The 8,698-nt window shown below is 39.3% G+C and overlaps 2 long non-coding RNA genes across 3 annotated transcripts in view; both read left to right on the top strand.

The window, feature by feature from the left end:
- Positions 1-5,599: 5,599 nt before the first annotated feature.
- Positions 5,600-6,660, top strand: LOC131790847 (uncharacterized). The gene is made up of 3 exons (XR_009340730.2): positions 5,600-5,771; positions 6,307-6,339; positions 6,603-6,660. It is a non-coding gene; the product is annotated as an uncharacterized lncRNA (long non-coding RNA).
- Positions 6,661-6,984: 324 nt separating this feature from the next.
- LOC131790846 (uncharacterized) overlaps positions 6,985-8,698 on the top strand; it is a 3,186-nt gene continuing 1,472 nt past the window's right edge. Inside the window, exons 1-5 of one of the 2 annotated variants that reach the window (XR_009340728.2) lie at positions 6,985-7,013; positions 7,254-7,291; positions 7,586-7,619; positions 7,943-7,990; positions 8,463-8,547. This is a non-coding gene — a long non-coding RNA (uncharacterized lncRNA). The remainder of the gene's footprint in view (positions 7,014-7,253; positions 7,292-7,585; positions 7,620-7,942; positions 7,991-8,462; positions 8,548-8,698) is intronic. The other variant, XR_009340729.2, reaches the window with a different exon arrangement.

The following is an 8,698-nucleotide window of genomic DNA, read 5'->3' as shown; positions in this document are numbered from 1 at the left end:
TGTTGTACCACGTTCACCCACATCTACCCTAAGTTAACCATGTTGTACCACGTTCACCAACATCTACCCTAAGTTAATCATGTTGTACCTCGTTAACCCACATCTACCCTAAGTTAACCATGTTGTACCTCCTTTACCCACATCTACCCTAAGTTAACTATGTTGTACCTCGTTCACCCACATCTACCCTAAGTTAACCATGTTGTACCTTGTTCACCCAGTTAGCTATGTTCTACCACGTTCACCCACATCTACCATAAGTTAGCCATGTTCTACCACGTTAACTCACATCTACCCTAAGTTAACCATGTTGTACCTCGTTCACCCACATCTACCCTAAGTTAGCCTTGTTCTACCACGTTAACCCACATCTACCATAAGTTAGCCATGTTGTACCACGTTAACCCACATCTACCCTAAGTTAACCATGTTGTACCTCGTTCACCCACATCTACCCTAAGTTAGCCATGTTCTACCACGTTAACCCACATCTACCCTAAGTTAGCCACGTTGTACCACGTTCACCCACATCTATCCTAAGTTAGCCATGTTGTACCTCGTTCACCCACATCTATCCTAAGTTAACCATGTTGTACCTCGTTCACCCAGTTAGCTATGTTCTACCACGTTCACCCACATCTACCATAATTAGCCATGTTCTACCACGTTAACTCACATCTACCCTAAGTTAACCATGTTGTACCTCGTTCACCCACATCTACCCTAAGTTAGCCTTGTTCTACCACGTTAACCCACATCTACCATAAGTTAGCCATGTTGTACCACGTTAACCCACATCTACCCTAAGTTAACCATGTTGTACCTCGTTCACCCACATCTACCCTAAGTTAGCCATGTTCTACCACGTTAACCCACATCTACCCTAAGTTAGCCACGTTGTACCACGTTCACCCACATCTATCCTAAATTAGCCATGTTGTACCTCGTTCACCCACATCTATCCTAAGTTAACCATGTTGTACCTCGTTCACCCACATCTACCCTAAGTTAACCATGTTGTACCTCGTTCACCCACATCTACCCTTAGTTAGCTATGTTCTACCACGTTCACCCACATCTACCATAAGTTAGCCATGTTCTACCACGTTAACCCATATCTGCCCTAAGTTAACCATGTTCTACCACGTTCACCCACATCTACCCTAAGTTAAAGATGTTCTACCTCGTTCACACACATCTACCCTAAGTTAACCATGTTGTACCACGTTCACCAACATCTACCCTAAGTTAATCATGTTGTACCTCGTTAACCCACATCTACCCTAAGTTAACCATAATGTACTTCGTTCACCCACATCTACCCTAAGTTAGCCATGGTCTACTACGTTAACCCACATCTACCCTAAGTTAACCATGTTGTACCTCGTTTACCCACATCTACCTTAAGTTAGCCTTGTTCTACCACGTTAACCCACATCTACCATAAGTTAGCCATGTTGTACCACGTTAACCCACATCTACCCTAAGTTTAAGCACCTGTTCTACCACGTTGACCAACATCTACTCTAAGTTAGCCATGTTCTACCACGTTAACCCACATCTACCCTAAGTTAACCATGTTGTACCTCGCTCACCCACATCTACCCTAAGTTAGCCATGTTGTACCACGTTAACCCACATCTACCCTAAGTTAACCATGTTGTACCTCGTTCACCCACATCTACCCTAAGTAAGCCATGTTCTACCACGTTAACCCACATCTACCCTAAGTTAGCCACGTTGTACCACGTTCACCCACATCTATCCTAAGTTAGCCATATTGTACCTCGTTCACACGCATCTATCCTAAGTTAACCATGTTGTACCTCGTTCACCCACATCTACCCTAAGTTAACCATGTTGTACCTCGTTCACCCACATCTACCCTAAGTTAACCATGTTGTACCACGTTCACACACATCTACCCTAAGTTAGCCATGTTGTACCTCAAGCACCTGTTCTACCACGTTGACCAACATCTACTCTAAGTTAGCCATGTTCTACCACGTTAACCCACATCTACCCCAAGTTAACCATGTTCTACCACGTTAACTCACATCTACTCTTAGTTAGCCATGTTCTACCACGTTGACCCACATCTACCATAAGTTAACCATGTTCTACCACGTTGACCCACATCTACCATAAGTCAACCATGTTCTACCACGTTGACCCACATCTACCATAAGTTAACCATATTCTACAACGTTGACCCGCATCTACCCTAAGTTAACCATGTTCTACTATGTTAACCCACATCTACCCAAAATTAACCATGTTTTACCACGTTAACCCACATCAGCCCTAAGTTAACCATGTTCTACCATGTTAACTCACATCTACCCTAAGTTAACCATGTTCTACCACGTTAACCCTCATCTACCCCAAGTTAACCATGTTCTACCACGTTAACTCACATCTACTCTAAGTTAGCCATGTTCTACCACGTTAACTCACATCTACTCTAAGTTAGCCATGTTCTACCACGTTAACCCACATCTACCCTAAGTTAAGCATGTTTTACCACGTTTTCCCACATCTACCCTTAGTTAGCCATGTTCTACCACGTTAACCCACATCTACCATAAGTTAGCCATGTTCTACCTCGTTATCTACTATGAGTTAGCCACGTTCTACTATGTTGACCCACATCTACCCTACGTTAACCATGTTCTACCACGTTAACCCACATCTACCCTAAGTTAGCCATGTTTAACCACCTTTACCCTCATCTGCCCCATTTTAACTTCGCGCTATCTTGTGAACCGGCATATACGTCAAGTTAACTCGGTTATACTCCGTTTAGGCCCACCTACCCAGAGTGAATCTCGTTTTAGTTTGTTCACCCACACATACTCTGAGTTAGGCGCGTTCTTGCACTTTCACCCTCATGACAACTGATTAGGGTTTCGATATTGATATATTACGATAGGATTAATGGCTTCTTTTTCATAAAGGCAAAGAGGTTTTTTGATACTGCAGACCGTAGAAAGTTTTGTTTAAGAAATAGGGTGTTACGGGTTTGACAGCCTTCTCTCAAGTGGCTATAAAACAGTCAAGCTATACATTTAACTATCATCAACAAGAGTCTATTATCTCCTGCTAATTATCATTGTAATGACATCGATATGGCAACCTTTGTTACAGTATACTTGACTTTGAAGTCCATAACAAAACTATATCTACATATGTAGACATCGCAACGGAAAATAAATAGAACTGTGCACTAATCAGGTTGGTCTGAAGTACGACTTGTTAATCACGAGTATTAGTCAAAACTATGACGAATTTGAGAAAGAGACTAGACATCACTAATGCATTTTTGTACAAAAAGGAAACAACAGTTAACTCGACAGTTGACGCTCGCCTGTGTAAGTGTACAATGCGTGTCATGTGTGCGCGCTGTTGTGTTATATTTACACGACAACAGCACGCGCACATGACGCGCATTGTATACTTACACAGGCAAGTATCAGCTGTCGTCTTATACCGTCAAATTACAAGCATGACGGGTACGTTGTCCTATCGGTGCTTGATTATGTTCCAGAATTTTGTTAAAGTTATGAGTAGTAATGGTAATAGGACTGAGTGCAGTCCAATTCGGTCGGTAATTATACGAGTGATAACAAATGATAAATGGGGATTTTTTAAAACAATCACAATCAAGGTAATTGTAATGATTAAATATATAATACTTTCATCAAATCATTACTTGTAGTTGATGGGCATCCAGTGTACGAGAAAGAACTCTTTTTTCCCGCTGGTATTTTTTATTGACATTTATTCTCTGACAATATTGACATTTTTTGCACAATAAAAGCGTAATATGTGCCGGAATTCAAATACAATCCATAGACGTAAAAAAAACGCCGTTATTTTTATACTTTACATACGGTTAATTGCGTCAACCCCATAAGCCAGATTACGCGCTGCCATGCATTTATTTTTTTCAAAGTTCAACTTTCCCTCCACTTGCTTTTTCGTCTTTTCATTAACATGTAATTGGAGCTGCCGAGCAAAGCGCGAGTTGACAACATAATTATATAAATGTGTTAAATTTTCCTTAGTAGGAAGAAAACAAGAACAATGCAGGAAAGATTCTACAGCGTCCAAAAGGCATGTTTCTATGTTTGTCCAGGAACTCAGGCTAATGAGAGAGGAGTAACGTGCGCGCTTCGTTCTAATGGCAATATATAGTATACCACAAATTCTCGCTTTTTGAAGCATGAACACTCAGATATGTCTCATCTATCATTAGAAAATAATTCAAATAGTACGCGCGCTCTGATTGACCATAAAACCATTTTACATGAGCGTATGTAAACACGGTTTTCGTTCCTCTTTCATTAGTTATTTTATTAAAGAAATGTAAAATGGTTATAATCGATAAACTGGAAACCACTCCGCTTCGCGTCGTGGTTTCCTACGCTTATCTCGTGTTCTCCCAACCTCCCGCGTGTTTACATCAGGCTATGTAAACACGGAAACCATTTTACATTTCTTTAATGTAAACTTCAAACTGGGAAATTTCAGCACTGTTTATTACTATGTACATGTGCTTTCTCGTAGGGTATTATCTAGATGGATGAGAATACCCTTTGAAACACTAGACCCTCTGTACAGGTCGAAAACGTACAGAGACAGGTACCAAATGTTAGAAAATGCCATGGGGGAGGCAAGTGCCAGTGTGGCAGTCGTCACTGCATTAATGAGGCAGAAGTTGTCGGCTGCCACAGATGGCGAGGTTGACAATTACACGGACCGTCTGGTCGAAATGGCTGATTTTCAAGAGCTTGTGATAGATCAGAGGGCCTTGGTCTCCTACTCTCTCCTCGTTTTCGTATGCAAAATGGTGAGTATACGAACATAAACTGGGGAACAAAGAAAGTTGGCTGCACTGGGATGGAAGCCATCGGTTCTATATTACGACACATCAGTTCTGATGTTTATTGATTAGATTAATCCATTTGAAACAGAGCGAAAGTGATAGGTGCATGGATGGGAAGTTAAACCTTCAAGCTGAGCAAATAAAAATAACTGAAAACTAATAAATCAAAACAAAATCTTGCATTAATCCCGTTTAAATCGTGACTGTAAGTTAATTATGTGTCACGTTAGATGTTGTCTATTATATTTAATGCAGATTCTTGAGAAGGTTGGCCTACAAGAACTGTTCATCCTCGTAGAGGAGAAAATTGAAAGGTTGTCCTTCCAAGTTATGTGGAGGCCTCACGTGTCACTGAAACGTCTGTTCGGTTGCCGAAGGAAGTTAGTAGTGACACGGACAAAGCGTTGAAGAATTTCTTCGCGTCAATTACAACTTTCGACGTTCAGAACGTAAGTACTGATAATAGTTTCATGATCAGTTGTTACTTGTCCCAATACATTATTCATATAAATATATATATCTATATAGTGTGTGCATTTTATTTATTTATTTTTTTGGATGTTGTAAAATTTGGCCGGCCATGATTATTATTTTGACTTCCTTGTCAGGTTGCTCCCTTTGTCAATAATAGGATAAAGCCCACTCGATGCGGCTGTGGGGAAGCAGTAGCTTTTAATGTGCCTTGCTTAGCTCGGCACATTAAGGTTACTGGCATCGACCCGGTAATTACCGATGCCAACATACGGCATTTTATAACGTCGAAAGCGATTGGTTGCGTAGGCAAGTCGAACAAGTTTTGGAGCCGAACAACAAGCTCGACATCTGCCCACATAAGTAGGCCGGCGTTACCTTGATGCTGAAATTTTGGGTGGACTTGATAAAGGTAAAATTATACGATGCAAAAAACTGATATGCTCTTTTAACAGTAGTTTTAATTTTACTTTGCCCATACCATTTTGTGCAAATGAGTGGGCATAAGTGGGAGAACCTAGAGTCCAAAAGAGTCTTGCATTCTTACAAAGTACAAACATATACTACACACGTTTTCAAAAACGTCGTAATTTGAAAATATATAGATATACCTCTCCTGTTCTCAGTTAAAATGTGATAGACGATGCATGTATATTTCCAATCAAAGGAACAATACTTGAGGAACTAAAAGTGAACTGCCCTTATGGGCAATTGTTGTTTTTTCTACCAATTTATATCGGTTGTCAGCGTCTTTCGGAGGAGACTATAGCCTGTTTGAAGAGAATTGTGTTGCTTTGAAGGCCTCTTTGATGTTTTTAAAATCTTTATGTAAAACAACCTTGACTGAACTATGACTGTCTATACACCACAACAAGTACAAAAGTACACAAGGCTTCTGTGATAATTCTGTTTTGCAAATGATTATTGCTTTATTTTCTTGTTTTCAGCTTTTTCATCACTGACTGCCAGTACATCATCTAGTACGTACTAATGAATTCAATTAATTGATTTAAGTACAAGTGCTTTACCATGAAAACAACCAAACCAAACATGTTATCAGTGAAAGTCAACCATACAAATTTCACATCCAGTTCGATTTTTTTGTGTCTTCTAGATAATGATTTATTTGGAGTAAGAAACTATCAAAAAGGAAGCATTTAACAAAACAATCTGATAAAATATTACTCAGAGATTAAAAATTCACTAAATGAGCCAAAATACTTATTGAAGCTCCGTTTTCTAGATGATTCCCCAAGAGGAAGAGATACAGGCGAGACAAGCTCATCTAACGATGTTCAAGGCAAGTTACAATTTTTCCAGCATCCCGTATATTTCATGGCTTTTTTACGTTGCTTCTATGACATCTTTTACTCGCAGGATGAAGTTTTGACCTCATTTTATGCAAGCGTTTTACAATTTTCTTAAAACTATGATGAATGTTGTCAAGCATGCTCGCCTGCATCGTCTATATGTGACAAAATCTTATATGCCCTTCCCCACGTTGAGACTTAAGAGAAAAACCAACGAGCAATCTGGCTATCAAGCAATCAGAGATTGAAATAATGCGATAAAGCTCAGAATGTAATTTTTCAGTGCCACTTATTAGCCGTGTTACCTTTTCCTTCAGGTGATGTACCAACAGATGCTGAGCAAGGTAATCTTAAGGATGTTGATGAACTTGATCTCCCCCGCCCTTTAGTATTTCAAGAACTCGTCAATTAAAATTTACCAGATTAAACATAAATAAAGAAACAACAAGAAAGCTGTTCACACGGTTGAAAAGCAAGGTTATCTCCATTATACTTGTGAAGAGTTTCTGTCGGCACCTCGATTTCTAGATTGTTTACTTTGAACTGTTCTTTTTGGCTGTTACAAATCTCTTGAACTTTTTCAGACGCAATAATCGTGAGTGATGCTGAAGAGAAACAAGAGGTATTTTTTGTTATCTTACAACCATAAAATATGTTTACTTTTCTCTCCTTTCTTCTCTTATACTTGATTCATTTCCTGCAAAAAACGTGCATCTTGATTATGTTGGAAAAAAGGGTAGGAAACTATTTTTGTTATAGATTTGTTCTGAGGACTTATCAACGTGGATTTATCATCGCTGTTCTCAATGCCCAAACCTACATGAACGATGCGCAGTGTTATTTCCTTGGCAGTATGCTAGCATCATGTTACGTTTTTGCAACTTAATAATGATATAAATTTATCGACTGTTGATAGGGAGTGGAGAACCCGACGTCTTCAAAAGTTACAGGTAAAAATCCGCATATTTCACACGGAACCATGGAGGATGGAAACCTCCTGTTTTAATGTAATAATATTAGTCTGCCATTAGAGTGTGCCCAAAAGTTTCGAAAAGACATAAATGACTAGATTCCATTTTTCAGTGCGTATATACTCTAGTTACGCATAGAGGGCGTCCAAACGTAGATCGTTTGCTGGAAGTTTAACCTGTGCATGTCAATTACCAGTCGGTTTTGCATTTTAATCACTGCCTAGTGATTCTGTTGTTTGAGCAGCTGGAAATAGATTCTTCTTTATACGATCATAAAATATATGTTTCTTCTTTTCTTACAGAAACAAGGACTGGTGGAAGACAAGTCTCAAAGACGAAAGAGCGAAAAGGTATGAAAAAAACCCTTTTAGTTTTCTCACAATTTTTTCGGTTGTCGCTTTAAAATTTAGAATTAAAAACGCCGGTTCATGTGTAATTGGCAAAACGGTAAAACTTTGGTCACAGAGGTGAAGAGATGGATGTATTTGAAAGCGTGACTGTGGTTGATTGACGAAAAAACGTTTGAGATAAAAATTGCTCCTTTTCTGATAGGTGGAAAAAAGTCCTAGAACCTGTGTGGCATTTTCGTTGGACCTCTTATCTTTCAGTTCTCAGAATGTTTGTGTCATTATAGTTTGCCACGTACAGTTCGAATGGTCGTAGGTGTAGGTTGTTTCAAAGGGCCTTGAATGCTTGGTAGTTCATACTTAAATTTATTTTCTCCGAGACTATAAGTGTGTAACAAAGATTAAACAAGTCCGGTATAATCTATGTTGTGAAATGTTATATTTTCCACTTCTGTCACAAACCTGTCTGTATCAGAAAAGGCGAAGGACAAGTTAAAAGATGCGCTTACTCCAGTTGAGGAGCTTCCCGCGAAAAGAGTCCGCAGAAAGACCGCTATAAGGTACTTACCGAGCTAAAATACAGATGTAAATTAATACAAAATTATTCATTCTTTGTGAGCGTGCTGATTATTGAATCCCTTCTTGCAATGATTTACACTGATCAGTGAATTTCATTGGTCTTCAGTTGCTTATGGATAGATCCCAAGGGTT

Source organism: Pocillopora verrucosa, chromosome 3, assembly GCF_036669915.1.
Source record: "Pocillopora verrucosa isolate sample1 chromosome 3, ASM3666991v2, whole genome shotgun sequence".
Taxonomy (NCBI): domain Eukaryota; kingdom Metazoa; phylum Cnidaria; class Anthozoa; order Scleractinia; family Pocilloporidae; genus Pocillopora; species Pocillopora verrucosa.
This window is presented reverse-complemented; position numbering and strand designations above follow the sequence as displayed.